This window comes from Rattus norvegicus, chromosome 6, assembly GCF_021556685.1.
Source record: "Rattus norvegicus strain SHRSP/BbbUtx chromosome 6, alternate assembly SHRSP_T2T, whole genome shotgun sequence".
NCBI classification, from domain to species: domain Eukaryota; kingdom Metazoa; phylum Chordata; class Mammalia; order Rodentia; family Muridae; genus Rattus; species Rattus norvegicus.
In genome coordinates this window covers 28321220-28344345 of record NC_141539.1, presented here as the reverse complement: position 1 = coordinate 28344345, position 23126 = coordinate 28321220, and positions in this window count along the sequence as shown.

Sequence of the window (23126 nt, the reverse complement as noted above, 5' to 3'; positions counted from 1 at the left end):
ACTTGGTTGATTTCAGCTCTGAGTTTGATTATTTCCTGCCTTCTACTCCTCCTGGGTGTATTTGCTTCTTTTTGCTCTAGAGCTTTTAGGTGTGCTGTCAAGCTGCTGACATATGCTCTTTCCTGTTTCTTTCTGCAGGCACTCAGCACTATGAGTTTTCCTCTTAGCACAGCTTTCATTGTGTCCCATAAGTTTGGGTATGTTGTACCTTCATTTTCATTAAATTCTAAAAAGTTTTTAATTTCTTTCTTTATTTCTTGCTTGACTAGGTTATCATTGAGTAGAGCATTGTTCAATTTCCACGTATATGTGGGCATTCTTCCCTTATTGTTATTGAAGACCAGTTTTAGGCCGTGGTGGTCTGATAGCACGCATGGGATTATTTCTATCTTTCTGTACCTGTTGAGGCCCTTTTTTTGACCAACTATATGGTCAATTTTGGAGAAAGTACCATGAGGAGCTGAGAAGAAGGTATATTCTTTTGCTTTAGGATAGAATGTTCTATAAATATCTGTTAAGTCCATTTGGCTCATGACTTCTCTTAGTCTGTCTACGTGTCTGTGTAATTTCTGTTTCCATGATCTGTCCATTGGTGAGAGTGGGGTGTTGAAATCTCCCACTATTATTGTGTGAGGTGCAATGTTTGTTTTGAGCTTTAGTAAGGTTTCTTTTACGTATGTAGGTGCCCTTGTATTTGGGGCATAGATATTTAGGATTGAGAGTTCATCTTGGTGGATTTTTCCTTTGATGAATATGAAGTGTCCTTCCTTATCTTTTTTGATGACTTTTAATTGAAAATTGATTTTATTTGATATTAGAATGGCTACTCCAGCTTGCTTCTTCTGACCATTTGCTTGGAAAGTTGTTTTCCAGCCTTTCACTCTGAGGTAGTGTCTGTCTTTGTCTCTGAGGTGTGTTTCCTGTAGGCAGCAGAATGCAGGGTCCTCGTTGCGTATCCAGTTTGTTAATCTATGTCTTTTTATTGGGGAGTTGAGGCCATTTATGTTGAGAGATATTAAGGAATAGTGATTATTGCTTCCTGTTATATTCATATTTGGATGTGAGGTTATGTTTGTGTGCTTTTCTTCTCTTTGTTTTGTTGCCAAGACGATTAGTTTCTTGCTTCTTCTAGGGTATAGCTTGCCTCCTTATGTTGGGCTTTACCCTTTATTATCCTTTGTAGTGCTGGATTTGTAGAAAGATATTGTGTAAATTTGGTTTTGTCATGGAATATCTTGGTTTCTCCATCTATGTTAATTGAGAGTTTTGCAGGATACAGTAACCTGGGCTGGCACTTGTGTTCTCTTAGGGTCTGTATGACATCTGTCCAGGATCTTCTGGCCTTCATAGTTTCTGGCGAAAAGTCTGGTGTGATTCTGATAGGTCTGCCTTTATATGTTACTTGACCTTTTTCCCTTACTGCTTTTAATATTCTTTCTTTATTTTGTGCGTTTGGTGTTTTGACTGTTATGTGACGGGAGGTGTTTCTTTTCTGGTCCAACCTATTTGGAGTTCTGTAGGCTTCTTGTATGCCTATGGGTATCTCTTTTTTTAGGCTAGGGAAGTTTTCTTCTATGATTTTGTTGAAGATATTTACTGGTCCTTTGAGCTGGGAGTCTTCACTCTCTTCTATACCTATTATCCTTAGGTTTGATCTTCTCATTGAGTCCTGGATTTCCTGTATGTTTTGGACCAGTAGCTTTTTCCGCTTTACATTATCTTTGACAGTTGAGTCAATGATTTCTAGGGAATCTTCTGCTCCCGAGATTCTCTCTTCCATCTCTTGTATTCTGTTGGTGAGGCTTCTATCTACAGCTCCTTGTCTCTTCTTTTGATTTTCTATATCCAGGGTTGTTTCCATGTGTTCTTTCTTGATTGCTTCTATTTCCATTTTTAATTCTTTCAACTGTTTGATTGTGTTTTCCTGGAATTCTTTCAGGCATTTTTGTGATTCCTCTCTGTAGGCTTCTACTTGTTCTCTAAGGGAGTTCTTCACGTCTTTCTTGAAGTCCTCCAGCATCATGATCAAATATGATTTTGAAACTAGATCTTGCTTTTCTGGTGTGTTTGGATATTCCATGTTTATTTTGGTGGGAGAATTGGGCTCCGATGATGCCATGTAGTCTTGGTTTCTGTTGCTTGGGTTCCTGTGCTTGCCTCTCGCCATCAGATTATCTCTAGTGTTACTTTGTTCTGCTATTTCTGACAGTGGCTAGACTGTCCTATAAGCCTGTGTGTCAGGAGTGCTGTAGACCTGTTTTCCTGTTTTCTTTCAGCCAGTTATGGGGACAGAGTGTTCTGCTTTCGGGCGTGTAGTTTTTCCTCTCTACAGGTCTTCAGCTGTTCTTGTGGGCCTGTGTCTTCAGTTCACCAGGCAGGTCACTTGCAGGGGAAAAGTTGGTCCTACCTGAGGTTCCGAGGCTCAAGTGTGCTCGTGGGGTACTGCCTAAGTCCTCTCCGAGGCGGCAGCAACCGAGGAGATCTGCGCCGCTCTTTCCGGGAGCCTCCGTGGACCAGGGTTCCAGATGGCGTTTGGTGTTTTCCTCTGGCGACTGGATGTGCGCAGAGTGCAGTCTCTTCTGGTTTCCCAGGCGTGTCTGCCTCTCTGTAGTTTTAGCTCTCCCTCCCATGGGATTTGGGTGCAGAGAACTGTTTATCCGGTCTGTTTCCTTCATGTTCCAGCGGTGTCTCAGGCGCAGGGGTCCTGCCACTCCTGGGCCCTCCCCTACGGGAACCCAGAGGCCTTATACAGTTTCCTCTTGGGCCAGGGATGTGGGCAGGGGTGGGCAGTGTTGGTGGTCTCCTCCGCTCTGCAGCCTCAGGAGTGCCCACCTGACCAGGCAGTGAGGTCTCTCTCCCACAGGGTTTGGGAGCAGAGAGCTGCTGCGGAGCAAAAATAATTTTATTGATGGGGTAGTCACCACAACATGAAGAAATGTACTAAAGGGCCACAGCTTTAGGAAGGTTGAGAATCACTGGTCTAGAGGGTCATCTGACTCTCCAGACCAGGAGACAGATCTCCCCCAATGAGCTCTGTCCAGGAAGTGCTCTTTGCCCGTAAGGTCAGAATCTGATCACTCGGGAGTCAGAGCAAACTTGTGGAGTAGATTTCAGGGGACTCTTGGTGTGTTTGCTGCCTGCTGGTCTCTGGAGAGAACTATTTCTCAGTCCTGGCTGGACCTTAGATCCCTGAGGGAATTTTTAAAGATGTTTATACCTGATCTGTGCCCCAAAGCAATAGTCAGGATTATGGCAGTGAATGAGGGCATGTCTGTCAACAAAGGACAGGCAGTGAGGCTTGAGAAGGCTCTTTCCTTGGTTCCTAGGTTCTTTCTTTCTAGTCCTGATGGGTGGGGGCACCTCTAGGAGTTCATCACTGGATCTACAATGCCTGGCTGCCAGAGGCATCATGTTCACTATCCCATTGAACCCTGTTCTTTCTCAGCACCGCAAAGCCCCTCTCTTCTCTCTCACAGACAAAATGTTCCTCTCCAGCATTGAGCCCTGAGGGAAGATGCTGGTTGGAGGAATTGTCCAGGCAAGATACATGCCTATAGCTCTTTTATTAGTTTCTAAGCAACCAATGGTTTTAGTTAAGACCAGTGAGGCAAAGTCTGAGGGAGTTCATGCATGGTTTTATGGGGACACACTGTTGGGCAGTGTCAGTGCCTGTGACAGAATGCAGGTGGGAATACAGGCTAACATAGACAGACAGAGGGGGATAGAAATCATCATGGAGGTTCGTGAAGCAAAGCCTCTGAATGGGCATTTCATGCATGCTCCTAGGAACCTACCTACTCTGAGGCCGAAAGCAGGTTTGTAGAGTCGCCAACATTGACTGATAATTTAGCGTTGGTTGGCCTTCGTGGGTGGGGGAGGAGGTCCCTGACCTTTGACAAGGTAGTTCTTTTAAATTAATGGAAACTGAGACAATGCCTAGAGCTGGCTTCACTAGAAACTCATGTAAACATGCTGAGGAGACAGGGAACCAGGTACCTCAATCTTTAATCACGATTTACCCCATTATCCATGAGACTAGACATGCCTCAAGGGTAGTTGTTTTTGTTTTTTTAATTTTTCTTTATTGTTTGAGAAGCCTGCCAATATGAAACTAAAGTTTTCTTGGGGAAGCAGGTGTCCTTTAGAGGCAACCTAGGCATGTTTCAAAACCTCTCAAGCTTTTATTGGCTCGCATAGCCCCTTCCTAAAGTTAGGGTCTTAGCCTCGCTACTTAAAATCTCACTGCCTCGGTTGACTCATCTTTAAAATGGGTATGTATGTGAGGTCAGTGCAAAGTCTCCAGGGTCTAAAGTTTCTGGTATTGGCAATGGACAGCACCTGGGCCACAGTTTACACTTTTGGTCTCTACCCTGAGTGGGCTTTCCTGCCCTGGTTTCTCTTTTTCCATATGACTGCAGGGCCCTTGGACAGTACTGAGCCATTTATCTTCAGTTCTCACAATGCCCTGGTTCGCTGACAATCTGAAAGCATTGGTAACACCCTTACTGGGAATATTTTCCACATTTGTTATTGGACTGGGATCACAGATTTCTAAATTTCTCACTTGAGCATAAAGAAGTTCCTTGACCTATTTTCCTTTAAAGAACAGGGAGATTTGAAATATGAAGGAAATAATATGATATCACCCAAGACCCCCAACTACCTCCCACCATCCTCCTGGATCTGAGGAAGCCTCACATCTGTGTAAGGACTAACTCCAAGAGGGAAGGCTGTGTTTTATTCACAGGTCGTAAGTCTACCAAATTCTATCCGTTAGGAGGTTGATTAGTGACTAGCCTCAGAGGAATGCTGTGAGCATATTAAGTGCAAAATAAAAATGGAACTCAAAATAACACATTCAATATGATCCAAACTACGCTAGGTAACAGCTTAGAAAAATTCTAGAAGCAAAAGGTGTCAGGATGTCACCATAATTGTCTCTTTATAGTAAGATTGTGGCTGATATTTTTTTTCTCCCTGCCTTTTTTTATCCATTTCTACAGTCGTACATTTTCCCACAATGAGCAGGGAGTTTGGTACAAAAAAGGAAAAAGAAATCAGGAAATATGTTCCCAGCAGGGGGACCCTCACGCCATCCCGCCCACAAGCTTCTTCCTGGATGACAGTGCCATGTAGTGAAGAATGAAAAGCCGGCCATCCTTACCACTCACCAGAGTTAAAGTGTGTGTGTGCACAGAGAGAATCAAAATACACACTTGCGCTAATCACCGTTCTGAGCCGGGGTGCTGGGTATTTTCTGGGGGCCACATTGTCAGTGGAGGGCTGCCCGCTGCGTGGGATGGATTTCCCAGCCTGCACAGGATAATTTTATCACCAAGGACAACATTTGCAGTTCTGCATGAGTGGCTCTCCTGGTGCGTTAAGGAGGGGAGGCAACTGCTCAGGGACCAGTGCTGAGATGGAATGGGCTGAGGGGTCTAGCACAAGATGGCTTGGGGGAGTGAAAGTTGTATTTAGCACAGGGAGGCACTGAGAGGGGTGGCACAGAAGGAGGTTTAATGGGTGCTATCCGCCTTTACAACCGTCGTAACCTATGTGGCAGCCGTCAATCTTAAAGTTTCTTGATCCTCGTCTTGGGACTTTGGGGACAAGCACTATGTTTCTTATTTTATGTTTCTTTTTCTTTTTGTGCGCACTCGTGGTGTGTGTGTGTGTGTGTGTGTGTGTGTGTGTTGTGATGTGTATATATATGTATAGAAGCTGGAGGTAATCTCAGCTGCCATTCTTCAAGAATCGTCCATCTTTTGGAGGGAAGAGGGTTTCTTCCTGGATTTGGGGTTCATTTAGCTAGACTGACTGATGAGTGAGCCCCAACAATCTGCCTGTCTCTGCCGCCCCTGCACTACATAGTCACATACTAGCGTACCCTGCCTCTTATGTGTGCTCTGGGTATTGAACTCTCTGGTCTTTATTCCTTTAAGGCAAGCACTTCTCTGGCTGTCATGTCACCTCAGCTCTCAAGTGTCTGTCATGTGTACAATCCGTTATTGGGGGAACCCCTAACAGGAAACTGGGGCATTTTGATGAATGAAAAGAACAATTTAGGGGGCTGGGGATTTAGCTCAGTGGTAGAGCGCTTGCCTAGAAAGCGCAAGGCCCTGGGTTCGGTCCTCAGCTCCGAAAAAGAAAAAAAGAAAAGAAAAGAAAAGAGAAGAAAAGAAAAGAGAAGAAAAGAAAAATTTTAAACTGAGAGATTTTAGAGGAAGGGGACACTCTGAACTTCATGTGCCCTCTACTTTATCTTTTGGTGAGAGACTAAAAGTCCCGAGAGACTCATGAAAATCCTGGAGCTGCCTGTCAGAATCCAGACCAAAATTCTATGGCTAAAATGAGTGTCGAGATATGTTTGAACAACCCTGCTCTTCCTCCACCGAAACAACTAAAAACCATTCTCTGCAGTCTCAACCTCAGTGCCTTAGCAGGTGACGCCATAGGGAGAAAGGATCTTTGCAGAGGTGACCAAGTTAAAATGAGGTCACTGGGACAGTCCAACATGATTGGCTTATCAGGAGACGGCTGCCAAAAACTCGGGGACAAACTGTCACATCTGAGAGAATGTCCCGTAAAGGATGAGGTATGGAATTTGCAAATTCATATTAGGATCCGGGAGTGGAGCCTGGAACACCCTTTCTAGAGCCTACAGAGGGAACAGGGCTGACAAAACTTGACCAGAGGCTTCTGCCTTCCAAAAGTTTGGAGCAGTAAGGTTTTGTGCTTAAGCTCTTTGTGGAGAACTTTGTTACAGGCAACCAGGAGATCCACACAGGTTTTCATAGAGGAGGAATTTCTACCGCTGGTCCTCCTGGGGAGGAAATCTCTGGATTCCAGTTATCTGTTTCAGCTTATGCTACACAATCATTAATAACTGGGGTACGGAAAGACACAGACAAACAAGGTTGTTCAGAAGCTGATGTGTCTGACTTCAAGATCCTGGGGTTCATCACACGCTAACCTCAGTTAGTCAAGATCTATAGCAGCTATCTCCTTGACCTTGGCAAGTGTCTGCCTGCAATGTACCATTAAAACAGGTCTGAATCTGATCTCTTATTCTCTGCCTGTTCTCTCCTTTGATAGTAACTAAAGGCAGTGTTTTATACAGGAAAGACAAAAGCGGGGCCAGGAGACAAGACCAAATGGCCGCCTCTGGACACAGAGAAGGACTCAGCCCAGAGCATGACCCAACATCAGTTTAGACATTTTTTTTATTGTTTCTTTAATTTCTCAGATAGATGTTATTCTGAGACTCGAATAAGCCCACAAGTATCATTAACCAAGGAATCAAAGCAGGTGGGCTGGGCTCAATGGCTGTGAAAAAGCAGAGGACCATAAGGAAGGAGGGTGGTGTGGGAATGGAAGCCCATTTCAACAGAGTTTCTCATAAATCCTTTCTTTTTCACCTGTAAGTTCTTTTTATTAGCAGAGAATGAAAGAGGGGGACAGCTTGCAGTCAAAAGTTACTTCCTGGCCAGGGTAACCTTACCCAAGACTTCCAGTCATGGTCTGCATTCTCTTCTTCTTTAGTGGGCATCTTCTATCAGTACAAACTGCAGCCCGCAAAGCAGGGAGGGGCCCTGGAATGGAAACTGCTTTTCCACAGACATCTTTCTTTCCAGGAAAATATCCTGAATTTCTAATTGGTTGATACATTGCCAAGCATAGCGATTTAGCTGGCAAAATGCCTTATCAGGAATATGGGGTATGTGTGTATGTTGGATGTTGTGTTATAAAAGGATAAGGAGAGGGGGCATATGTTCTGTGGAGGTCTAGAGAAAGGCACTGCCTCAGCAGGCCTATGCTGAGACATCCCTTCCTCCTGAGGGACCAGCCACATGACTGTATAGTATAGAGTTTATTCAGGGCATGGGGAGGGGAGTTAAGAGGGTAGTGGGGCAAAGAAAGAGAGAGAGAAAGAGAGAGGGGGAGAGGAAGAGAGAAGAAAGAGAGAGAGAGAGAGAGAGAGAAGGAGGGAGAGAGGGAGAGAGGAAGAGAGAAGAGAAGAGAAGAGAAGAGAAGAAGAGAAGAGAAGAGAAGAAAGAGAAGAGAAGAGGAGTAGAGGAGAGAAGTAGAGGCGGGCCATGAGCACCTGGAGAGAAGTGGGGGAGGGGAATTGGGAAAGAAGGGACAAAGGGGTAAGAGAGAGCAAGAGAGTGAGGAGGTACACTTGTCTGTTGCCCAGTAACTGTGGGGGTGGAGCTTAGACAGAATGCTAATGGGGATGCGGGGTTGTGGGGGTTATCTTTGATGGTTGTAGAGCAGTGTGGAACTTGGAGGTTTACTCCTATGGAGAGGCACTGATGGAAAGTTAGGGTGGAACTTTCAAGGCTGGCTCCTAAGCCCAGATGGACAGCTCTGGGATGTAAAATGACAGATGGCATGGATTAATCATTTAAAATTTTTTTCATCTTTTCTTAGTCATTGAAGTTGTTTCTTCAAATCTTAATTGGAAGCACAAATTAAAAATATTTTTAAAAAATGACTTCCTCCAGCTTAAAAATGGCAAGTGACTCACGTAGGTATAGAAGAGGCCAATCGACACAGGATAAAATCGTTACCATCAAAAGGCATCCAGGAAATGGGAACCCAAACCACAGTATGATACTAGTTAACCTCTCGGATAACTGGTACCCACAAGCAATAGCAAACAGAAAATCGAGTGGTCAATGATTTGAAGAAATTAGAACCTTGTGATGGGCTGGAACACATTCAGGATACAGGGAGTGTCTCAGTAGAGCAAAGCTAGACACCCTATATAACTCTGCAATTCCACTTCTGGGTGGGTACTCAAAAGCCAAGAGAGCAGGAGATCAAGCAGATACTTGAGGAGTCATTGGCGACAATAGTAGAATTTACAGCGCTCAACTACGAAAGTAACCCTGGCATCCACCAATGGCAAAAATGTGGTCTATACACACAATGAAATGTTTTCGCCCTCAAAAAGGTGGGAACCCTGGCATGTGCTACCTACCGCATGGATGAATCTTGGAGACATTAGGTTAAGTGGATAAGCCAGCCACAAAAAGGACAAACACTGTAGGACTCTACCAAGATGGGTACCTATATAAGTCACACTGATGTTGTGTTGTGTATTTGTGACCACAATAAAAGGGATGCATGTTACACATATATAACTTACTAAAGCTTCTCTAGGTTTTGTGTGTGTGTGTTTACTTATTTTGTATGCATGTGGAGCATATGCATGTGGGAAGTATGCATGTTCTGTCATTTGTATGTCAAGGCCAGGAGTCGTCCTCTTCTTCCACTATGTGGATCCTGAGGCTCAAACTCAGCAAGTGTCTGCTGAACCCTTTCTCTGGACCCTGTGTTTGGATTTTTAAATAAATATGTCTTCTGTATTAGGGCTTCCCAAAAAGGTTTTGGTATGTACCTCTCCTACCTCAGAGGAATCTGAAAGAAGTCAGGACTATGGCCAACGGATGTCTGACTTAAGATCTTGGGGTTCATCACACACTGGCCTTGGGTAGCCAAGATCCCCAGCAGAACTGTCGTGCCTGCCTGAGATGTGTCATTAAAACTGGTCAGCAGTTCCTGTACCCTACCATGCCCTCTCTCCTTTGCCAGCTACTAAACACAGTGTTTTGTTTTTACAAGTTTTAAATCAAAGTAAACAATCATAATGAAATAAAACCTCATTCTTAGGAATTCACTATCGTGAGGCTGGGGCAGTTAAGGACACTTGCTGTTCTTCCAGAAGACAAGAGTTTGATCCCAGTCCTCATATATCAGCTAACATCCCTTTATAATACCAGTTCATGGGGGTCTGATGTGATTGCTACACACATGTAGTGCATAGACATGCATGTGGCAAAACACTCGTGCACTCATAAAAATAATCCTTAAAATGTTCCTTGCTGAATGTGACTCGGAAGAAGAGGTCCTCGGCCTTCCTAACGCTGTGACCCTTTAATACAGTTCTGTTGTGCCGACCCCCAAACATGAAGTATTTTTGTTGCTACTTCATAATTGCACCTTTGCTATACTATGGATTGTAATATAAATATGTGTGTTTTCCAAAGGTCTTAGGCAACCCATGTGACAGGGTTGTTTGACCCCAAAAGGGGTAGTGATCCGCAGGTCGAGAACCACAGCTCTAAAGTGTATCACCTTAGAATTAAATAACCCAAATCTCAAATGCAAAAGCATCACTACCGTGAACCACTGACAGGTTTAGTAGAAATAATTGCTTCTTGAGTCTCTCAGCGCTGAGGTAAATGTGCCCAGCTTGGATCACCAGGTCGATTGCAGCAGGGCCTACAAACAGATTGATCTTTTCCCCTCAGGGCCTGGCACTGCTTAAAAGCTCTTTCCTCCATTGGTTCTTGAGATAAAATTGGGTCTGCACTATTGGGTGGAAGGCATTATTGCTTAGTGTCAAAACTTTATGAGAAAATGAACATTCTAGAAAGTTTCATGTTGCAAATTTTTTTAAAAAAGAAATTAGTCTAAGTAAATGACCCAAAGTTACCTGTGATCTATTTTAAGGAGACAATTTAATTTTATTTGCAGAGATTCAGTAGGATTTTGGCAGTCTGAATTTGGGCGCAGTTTGCAAACGGGTCCATTGTGTGACAATGGAGATGTAATGTTCTGATTTCCCAGTGGACGACGTTCCATTTCTAAAATTTCTTTTTAAACTGTGTGTTTTTAATTTAGTAGAGGTCTAAGAAGAAAAATATGCAGATAATAAGATCTAACCTTGGTTAGTATGCAGGGATAATCCTTTTGAAATGGTCTATTAGCTTCTTTTGTGAGGATGCCGGGTGTTGGGGGTAGGGAGCATCCACATGCAAAGTCCATTAAGTGGGGTGAATGACCCATGAGAACTTGGTTTTCGAGAGAATTGATTCAAAGTGGTGTATTTAGGAATGGGTCTCAGTATATTTGTGGGATTTATCCTAAAATTGGTATCTGTTTATTATTCGTCTTTGCTCTTTTGGAAGATATATTTACATGCTAACAGAGTTGAAAGTGTTGAGATGAATCATGTCAAATAAGTGAGCTTCCAGGAGGAGGGGAGCATTGACACCAGGAAAAAACCCCATAACTCTCCAGGGAGGAAATGGGGGGGATCTCAGAAAGTGTGAAAGCCCATGGATAATGGGTAAGAAATTAGTTCTCCCAGATCGGTGCCAGGAGGTGGGTAAATTATGAAATGTACCCTGGTGGGGGGGATTATAAAACCATTACACTTAATTATATTAAGAGTAAAATATGGCGAGTGCATGTAAGGCTTCATCACCGTCAGGCAATGTATGTGCAGTTTTGTGGCAATCATGTGAAAAGAAGAAGAAGAAAGACAGCCACCACCCAGGGCTCACAAAACAAAGCCTCCAACTTCTGATCTCTAGATCAGGATGGTAGGTTATTTTCTCTTTGTTTGCTTATAAATTGTCATCGTGTATTTCTTCAAGATGACAGTAACTATTTTCTTTTCTATTTTTCATTAACTAATTTATTTACTCATTTTACATTCTGAGAGCTGCACCCCCTCATCCCTGTTTCCCCGTCCCTGCCCTTAAACAGTCCTCCCCCTCCCTTCCTATCCTTTTCCTCTGAAAGAGCGGAGTTCCACCCTCCCCGCCATATCCCCTCACCCTGGCACAGTAAGTCTCTGCAAGGCTAGGCACATCCTCTCCCACTGAGGCTAGACAGGGCCAGCCTAGCTAGGGGAATGGGATCGACAGACAGGCAACCGCTTTAGGGACAGTCCCTCCTCCAGTTGTTGGGGGACCTGCATGAAGTCTAGCCTGCATTTCTGCTATGTATGTGTGAGACATGGGTGGGGTGGGGTGGGATGCTCTTTGGTTAGTGGTTCAGTCTCAGAAAGCTCTCAAAGGTCTTCCTAGGGGGGGTCCTATTTCTTCTGGGGCCCTTGATCCTTCTCCCAACTCTTCCCTGAGCTCCATACAATGTTTGGCTGTTGGCCTCTGCTTTATTTCAGTCAGCAGCTGGGTGGAGCCTCTCAGAGGACAGTTATGCTAGGCTCCTGTCTGCAAATATAACAGAGCGTCATTAATGGCGTCAGAGATTGGTGCTTGCCCTTGGGATGGGTCTCAAGTTGGGCCAGTCATCGGTCATTCTCTCAGTCTCTGCTCTATCTTTGTCCCTCCATTTCTTGTAGACAGGACAAATTTGTGGTTGAAAATTCTGTGGGTGGGTTGATGTGCTTATCCCTCCACGGGGAGTCTTGCCAGGCTACAGGAGGGACCACTTCAGGTTCCATATCCCTACTGCTAGGAGTCTCAGCTAAAGTCACCCCCACCCCTTAACTCCTGGGAGCCTCCCTATCCCAGGTCTCTTACATGTCTTAGAGATGCTCACCAGCCACCAATTGCCATTCATTTTCTTGCTCTCTGGCCCTCTCTCCTTGCCTCAGTCCACACTTGATCCTGACCCCCCATTTCTTTCCCCATTCCTTGTTCCACCCAAATCTCTCCATCTATCTGTCTCCTACAACTATTTTATTCTTCCTTCTAAGTGAGATGCAAGCATCCTTGCTTGGGTCTTTCTTGTTTAGTGTCCCTGGGTCTGTGGAGTGTAATGTGGATATCCTGTACTTTTTGGCTAATGTCCATTTATGAGTAAGTACATACCACGCATGTACTTTTGGGTCTGGGTTACCTCACTCAGGATGATATTTTCTAGTTCCATCCATTTGCCTGCAAAATTCATAATGTCCTTAGTTTTAATAGCTGAGTACTATTCCACTGTGTAACTCAAACCCATTTTCTAGATCTACTCTTCAGTCGAAGGACAACTTGGTTGTTTTCAGTTTCTGGCCATTACAAATAAAGCTGATATGAACATACTGGAACAGATGTTCCTGTGGTACAGCAGAACATTTTTTGGATATTTGCCTAGGAGTATAGGTATAGCTGGGTCTTCAGGTAGAACAATCCCATTTTTTTCTGAGAAATCACCAAATTGATTTCCAAGTTTGTACTCAGTGAAGGAGAATTCCCCTTGCTCCACGCCCTTGCCAGCATGTGTTGTCACTTGAGTTTCTTCGATTTTAGCTATTTCTATGGGTGTGAGACGGGATCTCAGAATCCTTTTGATTTGCGCTGTCCTGATGACTTAGGATGTTGAACATTTTTTTAAGTGCTTCTCGGACGTTTGAGAGTCTTCTGTTGACAATTCTGTTTAGCTCTGTACTGTGTTTTTAAATTGGGTTATTTGATTTGTTGGTGTCTAACTGCTTGAGTTCTTTATATATTTTGGATATGAGCACTCTGTCAGATGTAGGGTTGGTGAACATGTTTTCCCCAATCTATAGGCTGCCGTTTGTCCTATTACAGTGTCCTTTGACTTTCAGAAGCTTTTCAGTCTCATGAGGTCCCATTTATTGATTGCTGATTTTAGTGTCTGAGCCTTTGGTGTTCTATTCAGGGTTGTCTCCTGTACCAATAAGATCAAGGCTATTTTCCACTTTCTCTTCTATTAGATTTAGTGTATCTTGTTTTATGTTGTGGTCTTTGATCCACTTGAACTTGAGTTTTGGACAGGGTGATGAATACGGATCAATTTGCATTTCTCTACATGCAACCCAATTATTTCTCAGTCTTTAATTTGACTCCATTGATCAACCTGTCTGTTTCTATACTGATACCATTCAGTTTTTATTATTATTGCTTTGTATTATAGCTTCAAATCAGGGATGGTGATACCTCCAAAAGCTCTTTTATTCTACAGGATTGTTTTAGCTATCCTGGGTGTTTTTGTTGTTGTTGTTTTTCATATGAAGTTGAGAATTTTTCTTTCAAGCTCTGTAAAGAATTGTGTTAGACTTTTGATGGGAATCACATTGAATCTGTATTGCTTCTGGTAAAATGGCCATTTTTACTATGTTAATCCTAGCAATCCATGAGCATGGGTGATCTTTCCATCTCCTGATATCTTCAATTTCTTTCTTCAGAAACATGAAGTTTTTGTCATACAGGCTTTTCACTTGCTTGTTTAGTGTTATACCAAGATATTTTATATTATTTGTTGCTATTGTAAAGGGTGTTGTTTCCCTAATTTGTTTCCCAAGTTGTTTGTCATTTGTGTAATGATGGGCTACTGGTTTCTTTGAGTTAATTTTGTATCCATCCACTTTTCTGAAGGTGTTTACTATAGGTAGCAGAGCTTTGGTAGAGTTTTGGGGGTCACTTATATATACTATCATATCATCTGCAAATAGTAATAGACTTCTTTCTTTCTTTCCAATTTGTATCCCTTTGATCTTTTTTAGTCATTTTATTGTTCCAACTAGAACTTCAAGTACTATATTGTTCCTAATTTTAGTGGAATTCCTTTAAATTTCACTTCACTTAACTTAATGTTGACTATTGGCTTGCTGTATACTGCCTTTATTGTGCTTAGGTATTGCCTTATATTCCTCCAAGTCTCTCCAAGACATTTAACATATTTAGTGTTTTGATTATTATGTGGTGGGGGTATTTTTGTCTCTGGTCCAATCTATTTTGTCTTCTGTAAGCTTCTTGTATGTTCATAGCTATCTCTGTCTTTAAATTAGGGAAATTTTCTTCTATGGCTTTGTTGAAGATATTTTCTCACCTCTACTTTGAGAATCTTCTCCTTCTTCTATTCCTATTTTTCTTAGGTTTGGTCTTTTCATAGTGTCCCAAATTTCTTGAATGCTTTATGTTAGAAATTTTTTAGATTTGGCATATTCTTTGACCAATGTATCAATTTCTTCAATGGTATCTTCTGTACTTGAGATTCTCTCTTCCTTCTCTTTTATTTTGTTGGTGATGTTTGTGTCTGTAGTTCCTGTTCTCTTTCCTAGGTTTTCCATCTTCAGGATTCCCTCAGTTTATGCTTTCTTTATTGGTTCTATTTTCATTTACAGATCAGTTTTAATTTATTTCCTTCACCTGTTTGATTGTATTTTCCTGAATTTCTTTAAAGGATTTATTTATTTCCTCTTTAAACGTCTCTATCATCTTCATAAGTTGAGATTTAAGGTCATTGTCTTGCTGAAGGTGTTAGGATATCCAGGGTTTGCTCTATTAAGAGAGCTGGGTTCCCATGGTGCCTTATTGTTATGGGTCTTGCGTTGGCCTTTAACTATCTGGTTGTCTCTGGTGTTGGCTGGCCTGGTAGTCCCTCATGATAGCAGGTGTCTGGGACTACAGGTAGAGCTGGTTGCTGTAGGTCTCCTGGGAAACAGGTCTGGTTTTCCCAGGTGGCAGCAGGCCTCCAGGGAGGCAGGCTGAACCATGGTTACTATTTTGTTTTCAAATTACTGGGACCAGAGACGAAGGTCTTAAGCAAGTAAACAGATGTTTTGAGTTTCAGAAGACTTGAAAACATTTAAAGAGAGAGCGGATTGCCTTTGTGATTTTACTACTGTTGCTCAACTTTTCTATAAATGAAAAATAACTCTGTATAAAAATGTGTGAAAGATTTATTTTCATTATTTTATTTTTATGTTTTTGAATCTACCATTGGTGTGCACCCAGGGAAATCCGAAAAGGAAATCATAGGCTCAGGAGCTGGAGTTCTATGGGTGCTGGGAACCAAATCTGTGTCCTCTAAAAGAGCAGCAAGTGACAGGAACCTGATATGGCCTTCTCCTGAGAGGCTCTGCCACAGCCTGACAAATACAGATGTGGATGCTTGCAGCTAACCATTAGACTGAGCCCAGAGACCCCTGGAGAAGGACTGAAGTAGCTGAAGGGGTTTGCAAACCCATAGGAAGAACAACAATATCAACCAACCAGACACCCCAGAGCTCCCAGGGACTAAACCACCAACCAAAGAGTACACATGGAGGGACCCATGGCTCCAGCCACATTTGTAGTAGAGGATAGGAGGGGAGGCCCTTGGTCCTGTGAAGACTCGATACCCCAACATAGGAGAATGCCAGGGAGGTTAAACAGGAGTGGGCGGGTGGGTGGGGGAGTAACCTCATAGAAGCAATGGAAAGGGATTGGGATAGGGGGTTGCAGAGGGGAAACTGGGAAGGGGGGTAACATTTGAAATGTGAACAAGTAAAATAACCAATAAAAAATTAAAAACATCTTCTCCCAGTCCCACCCTCAAAGGTCTCTTCCCCCATTACTGTCTCCCCTTCAGAGAAGGGGAAGACACCCTTGGGTACCACCCTGTCATCAAGTCATAATAGGACTAAGTGCCTCTCCCATTGAGGTTCATTGAGGTGTTGTCTTTTACTGTCTATTGTAATGCTAAGTTTGAGCAACCAAGGAGCCACAAGTAGCCCCTGTGACCCTGTCCCCCAAGTTAATGCTGATTGGTGATGCTGACAGCCAGTAGCTGGGCAGAAGAGACATAAGTGAGGTTTAGATTTTGCTGGCTTGGGGTCTGAGGAGGACCACAAGGGGAAGAAGAATGTGCAGGAGGAGGAGGAGGAGGAGGAAGGAGAAGCAGCCATGGGTTAAGGGTCAGTAGAGTATGTCCCTGAGGGCTGCCCAATTGGAGTTAAGAGCAGCCCTGATGGAACATAGTAAATAGTAAATAACTCAGAGTTGGAAAGTGGGTTCTAACGGCATGGAGGGCAGGCAGCTGGCCAGCTATTGTGCTGTTTAGGGCTTATTGTAAATATAAAGGCTATAGGTGTGTCTTTCATGCAAGAGATTCAATAACCTAAGGTAGGGTAGAAACTCCCTGGCCTGGGATTTAAATATTTACTACAACACAACTGGCAGTCTAGGTAGGGGAAGGGATCTAAGGGCAGGCAACAGAGTCAGACACAGCCCCTGCTCCAATTGTTAGGGTACCCACATGAAGACCAAGCTACACATATGCTACAAATGTGTAGTGGGGGCCTAGGTCGGACCACTGCATGTTCTCTGATTGTTCAGTCTCTGTGAGCACCCATGGTTAGTTCACTCTGTAGGTTTTCTTGTGGTGTCCTTGACCCCTCTGCCTCACTGGATTCTATCTCCCACTTCCCGAGCTCTGCCTGCTGTTTGGCTGTAGGTCTCTGGATCTCTTTCCATCAGCTGCTGGATGAAGCCTCTCAGGAGACAGTTATGCCAAACTCCTGTCTTACAGCACAGCAGAATAGCATTAATAGTGTCAGGGGTTGGCTCCCTCCAAAGGGAGTCATTGATTGGCCAGTCCCTCAATCTCTGCTCCATCTGTATCCCTGTACATTTTGTAGGCAGGACAGATTTTGGGTTGAAGGTTTTGTGGGTAGGTTGACACATTCCTTCTTCCACTGGAACTCCAGACTGGTTACAGGAGGTGGCCACTTTGGTCTCAACATCCCTAGCTGCTAGAAGTCTCAGCTAGGGTCACCTCCATAGATTCCACAGAGAGTCTTCTGTGTTTCGGGTCTCCAGCTAGTTCCAGAGACGTTCCCTACTGATTTCTGGTCTCCTTCCTAACTTTCTACCAACCCCTCTTTTTCCACACTTGATCCTGATCCCTGTTCCCCACCTCATCCCCTCTCCCACCCAGATCTGGCACTATTTTATTTCCCTTCTGAACAATTCACGCCTCCTGTCTTGGGGCCTACTCATTATTTAGGTTCTTTGGGTCTGTGAATTGTAGCCTGGTTATCCTGTACTTTATGACTAATGTCCACTTATGAGTGACTACATACCATGAGTGTCTTTGTGGGTCTGCGTTGCCCCACTTGAGATGGTATTTTCTAGTTCCATCCATTTGTCTACAAATTTCACGATGTCTTTCTTTTTAATAGCTGAGTAGTATCAGGAGTAGATTTTAATGGACAATTTTTAATCATCCACTTTACTGGTACCCTATATATAGTTATATATTTAAATACCAAAATTTTGTATAGCCATTCACACACATGATCCTACACGCCTACACAACACTTAACAAGATGCCAAATGCTTATAGTATAATGCAGACAAAAAGAAAAAAACAATTGTATAGATGACACAAACTAATTCTGTCTGTAAAACAAAAACTAAATCAGGAAAAATATATATATTTATATATATATATATATATATATATATATATATATAGAGAGAGAGAGAGAGAGAGAGAGAGAGAGAGAGATTAGATGTGAATTCTTCCAAAAGTAAAAACTGTTAAAAAGCAAAAAGTAAAAACTACTTGTCTCTAAGTGGTGGTATTATGAGAAATTTATTTACTTTACAGATTTTTCTTTATTTTTCAAAATATTTATAAAATTGAAACCTGAAAGTACTCTTAAAATTTGAATGAAAAAATTAATTTAAGTTTTAAATTCTAGCTTAATTGAAAGATTTAACGTTTTCACTGTGGTAAAAATAAAAGGAGATTCCACAAAATTAAATACTGTCCTAGCATAGAGTGTAGGGATTACACTGCTGAGTACAGCTCCAGAAATGCTGGAAGCAGTGATTCAGGCAGATGTCTGTCCACACATTTGCAGTAGCATCATTTGTAACAGTCAGTGAAACATGTGACACAAATGTGTATCTGTGGGTGGGTGGCAAACACAATATGTCCAGTCCTGCTTGGCCTTAAACAGAAAGAAAATCCTGACACCCAGGGGAACCCTGAAGACATTCTATTAACTGAACTAAGCAAGTCATTCGAAGAAAAAACCTGTATGATTCAATTTACTGCGGTCAAAATCAGAGACAGAACATGGAATGGAGGTTGACAAGAGTGGGGAGCAAGAAATGAAGAGCTAGCACGTCCTGGACAGCTCTCAAAATGGATGATGATGATGTTTGCACAGCAAGAGTGTTCTCAAAACGCCACTAAACTCTGCAGTTAATCACGCTTAACACAGCAAGCTTAAGGTTATGAATATTTTATCACAATTTAGAAAAATTTTCCACCTAATAACAGTTGAAGTCCAGATAACACTGGGGACCTAGGTGAGTTGATGCGGTTAGTGACAAAAGTTGCAAACTGGCATCACTGAGATGCTTGACAGCTAGATGGGGACAGCTGAGCTGCAGAACCAACGGGACCTGGGGCCGACAGAGAAGCTGGGGGTGCAGGAACCACAGAAAGGAAGAAAAGCTGCCATCAGTGTTCAGCATGTGTAGCCCAGGCGTCCATTTTGATGGCTATGATGGTGACTGCTATAAGCTTGACAACTTTTAGACTGGGTTTAAGAGTGGGCACCAGGTCTCTGTACCTGGGAGAAGGTAGGGAGAAATGGAAGACAGGGAAAGCCAGCAGCCAGGAGGATAAGAGTCAAAGCCCCTGACAAGAGCGAGCCCTTAAACAAGGTCCTGAGTCCGCGTTGAACTTTTGACGATTACTTCGTCAGCATGGTAAACTGATTCATAATTATTTTATGGGAGTTTAGCAACTCTCTCTGAAACTGGCGCAGAGCTGTTAATCCTGGATGTTTATTACCCTCCATTCAATGAATAGCTTAATAAATCTAAAGAAGCCCAATTTATGGGGATGGTTATGGCATGCTATTCAAATTTCAAGCAATTACAATAAAACTGTGTCTATTGAGGGTAAAGTGCCACCTCCCCCCCATCCGATATGAGAATAGCCAAAACTTGACACCCCCTGGAGCTATCCTTTGTTCCTTATCTAGGCCACAGGGGGCCAGAGGCTGTCTTAGGTTGTCATGTGACTAGAAAATGCAGGGAACGCCAGCCTGTTATTTCTATTCTGTCTAGGGAAGTAGGATTCTGGGGACTTGCCGTGAACTCTCTGAGACCCACGCCAGAGCTCAGCTTGCGCAGGCACTAGGCATGCTCTAAGGGGTAAACTGAACAATTTGGGGGAAGAACAGGGTTTTTCACAGCTTCTTTCGAATTCATAGGTTTCTTTGCCCGCTGTCAGGCATTCAGTGCCCCTGCAGATGGCGGCAGACTCAGAAATAGAAAAAAGATGTACGCACTCCTTTCTTTCCTCCCTTCGCTTCCTCTTCTCCTTTCCCTTTCCTCTGCCCCACTCCATTCCTTCTGTCCCGCTCTATTCTCCCTCTCCTAATGGCGTTGTTCCTTAGAACATGGGTTTCTTCCCCTCCCTGACACGTTGTTTTTGTATTGAGAGACAGTTGGTTGAAAATGACACCAAAGTGAGCAGCTCTTGAGAGGGAAGAGCAAAGTGGAAAGGCATGGGACTAAAAAGGACAGCCGTTCCAGTCCCAACTGTGGCTCACATTCTTCCTGTGTAGCCTCTGCTAAGTCATTTCAATAATCGTGCCTCAGTTTCTCCTTTGTATTCTAACCTTGCACCATTCTACAGGTCAGTGAAGAGGAACAGGAGGGCAGGGAGAAGAGAAGATCCACAGAGGAGGGTCCCCATCTGAACAGGCAGACTGTCTGAGGTCACCAAAAGGTAGACAGTTAACTCCACCTTCTTCCAGCTCTAATATTTATCAAGAATTTAGTAGCATTCTATGATGCTCAGTGTTCAAAACTTTATAGAAACGAGACACAGGACCTTCTTCCTTAAGGGTTCAAATATATATAAAAAATACATATTCAAATAACCACAAGGGATATGCTAAATAGACATTTTAAAGAGAGTGCTATAGGTACACAGAGAAGGAAAGACACATGTTTTTGGAATTGGAATTGGTTAGGGCTTATTTATATCAACCTTCACGGAGAATTCATATGTGAATTTGACCTTCAGATGTGTGTGATTTGACTGCCATTCATGCCTGAGGGACAAGGGATAGGGCATCCCAGGATGTCTTAGTGAGAGCTTCTATTGCTGCAACGAAACACCATGACCAAAAGCAAGTTGGGGAACAAAAGGTTTATTGGGCTGACACTTCCAGATATAGTTCACCGGTTGGAAGAAGACAGGACAGGAACTCAGCAAGGCTGGAACTGCAGACAGGAACTGATGCAGAGGCCATGGAGGGGTGCTGATTACTGGCTTGCCCAGCCTGCTTTCTTACAGAACATAGGACTACTGGCCCTGGGGTAGTAATACCAACCATGGGCTGGGGCCTCTCCCACTGATAACTAATTGAGAAAATTCCTAGAACTGCATCTCATGGAGGTGTTTCCTCAACTGAGGCTCCTTCTTTTCTGATGACTCTAGCCTGTGTCAAGTTGACACACAAAACCACCCCGAACACAGAGAAAGTGTCCAGCTTAGACAAAGAGGACTAAAAGTCTCATCACTCATTTACTATATACTAGAAGTACAGGCATACTAGGACTTCGGGAGACAGAGCCCTCTGGTGCTACAGACCTGGAATTAGGAAATGGAGACAGCCTGAAGCACAAGGCACAGCCAGAAATGAACTTGAAAAGGTTCAACCCCTAAAAAAGCTTCCTTGATGAAGGCTGAGTGTGCGTGTAAGGACATGCATTCAGAATGCAGTTGAAGTTAATAGTAGTTTAGGAAAATGGCAGTAGTAGGTTCTCCTGTAGGGTCCATGACTTCAATGGAGTATTTGGTCAGGTATATGTAGTCCTAGGCATAAATTCCTGAGTATTGAGTGGGGTGTAAGTCTAATTAGATGGTCCCCAAGATTTAAGTTCTGCTATTACCAAACTCTTGGGGATACCTTGCTGTGGCTGATCATCATTGTGGTTCACAAAGTGTAATGACTATTGATTGCTTTTCTCTCTTGGAAGCTTGCATAACACCTTCCAACATTATGAGAGCTAGTCCTTAGTGAGGAAGCTTCTAGGTTAATTCTGAAGTGTGTGTGCGTGTATGTGTGTCTGTGGGTGTGTTATCTTCACCAGTAGGGTCTTACCTTCAAATTTTGGGAGACAACCAAAGGCTACAGCAGTAACCTATATTGTCTTGGGAAATCATTATGCAAATCCATAACTGTTAAAAATACCAAGAACATCTGACTGTGCACTACCCAACCCCACTGATATATCTATAATACACTCTCCATGCTTAGGGCTCAGGGAACATTATGAAAGAGAAGGTGGAAAGATTCTCAGAGTCAGGGACCAGGACATCTGCTAGGAAATAGTGCCTTTTATATAAGACAGGGAAGCTATACTCAGGAATCTCAACAATATGGTTAACTAAACCAAGAGCATCACAGTGACTAAACCATCTGATGTGTCACAGAAATGGGGGAAATCTCCAAAGGTCCCACCTCTAGATGAAGAATTAGAGCCAATTCGTAGTTTCTGCGAGAAGGAGATTCCAGTTGTTCCAGGGATAAATCCTCCCATAGGCTACCCAAGGCCACGTGGTCATTCTTAAACACATTGCACATACCAGCAACATAAGAGGACTCAGCACATTGTGCATGTGTGTGTGTGTGTGTCTGTGTGTGTGTATACATACATATGTGTGCATGTATATGATGTATATGTATACATGTGAGATGGTGATAATGAAAGGTAAAGATAGTAAATTTGAGAGGGAGTAGAGACAACAGGAAGAATGGGAGAGAGGAGAAAGAGGAGTGGAAATGATGTAAATATAATACTCGTGTATGAAATCTCAAAAATTGAAATTTTAAACAAAAAAATGATTCAAGCCTATATATTTTTGGAGGGTCTTAACTTCAGACTAAGGCCTTTTTATTATCTCACTGGCTAAGAGGCACCAAGGAGCTGACAAAGTTGTTTTAGTGTGGGAAGCCTACCCGTTTTATATTTTAGAACTAAAACCAAGACTACATTAAATGGAAGGATACTGGATGCTGAGAAGTAATTAGAATGTTATTACTGTAATCTAGAAAAAATAATAAAAATAGATGTAGGACTCTCTACATGGGAATGAGGGCAGGGAGTGAAGCATGTACAGTATTTCAGAGACATAAGCAAGGCTCGGTGACATGAACGTTGAACAAGAGAGAGGTGCAGATGACTCAGAGCCATTGACTTGGGAATATTTACACCACTCTTAAAGTTAGGGAAGCTGGAGATGGGCTGTGAAGGAAACACATGCAGATGCATCTGAGCTGTGTGTGACTGGTAGTTAAACTGGCAGTTACAAACATGGAATTCAAACAGACAGCAGGGGCCTGGGGCTAGTGACTAGAGATCTCTTCCACCTAAACATTTACATTGAAAGCCAGGGGGATCCATTAAGCTACTCAGAATAACAAATGAAGAAGACGTGAGTAAGCCACCCAATGAAATTCTTGCAGAATGGGACAATTAAGAAACTTAGAAAGTGCCCTTGGAGAGAATGATGTCCCACAATGAAGGGAGAAAGTAAAATAAATCAAAAGACAA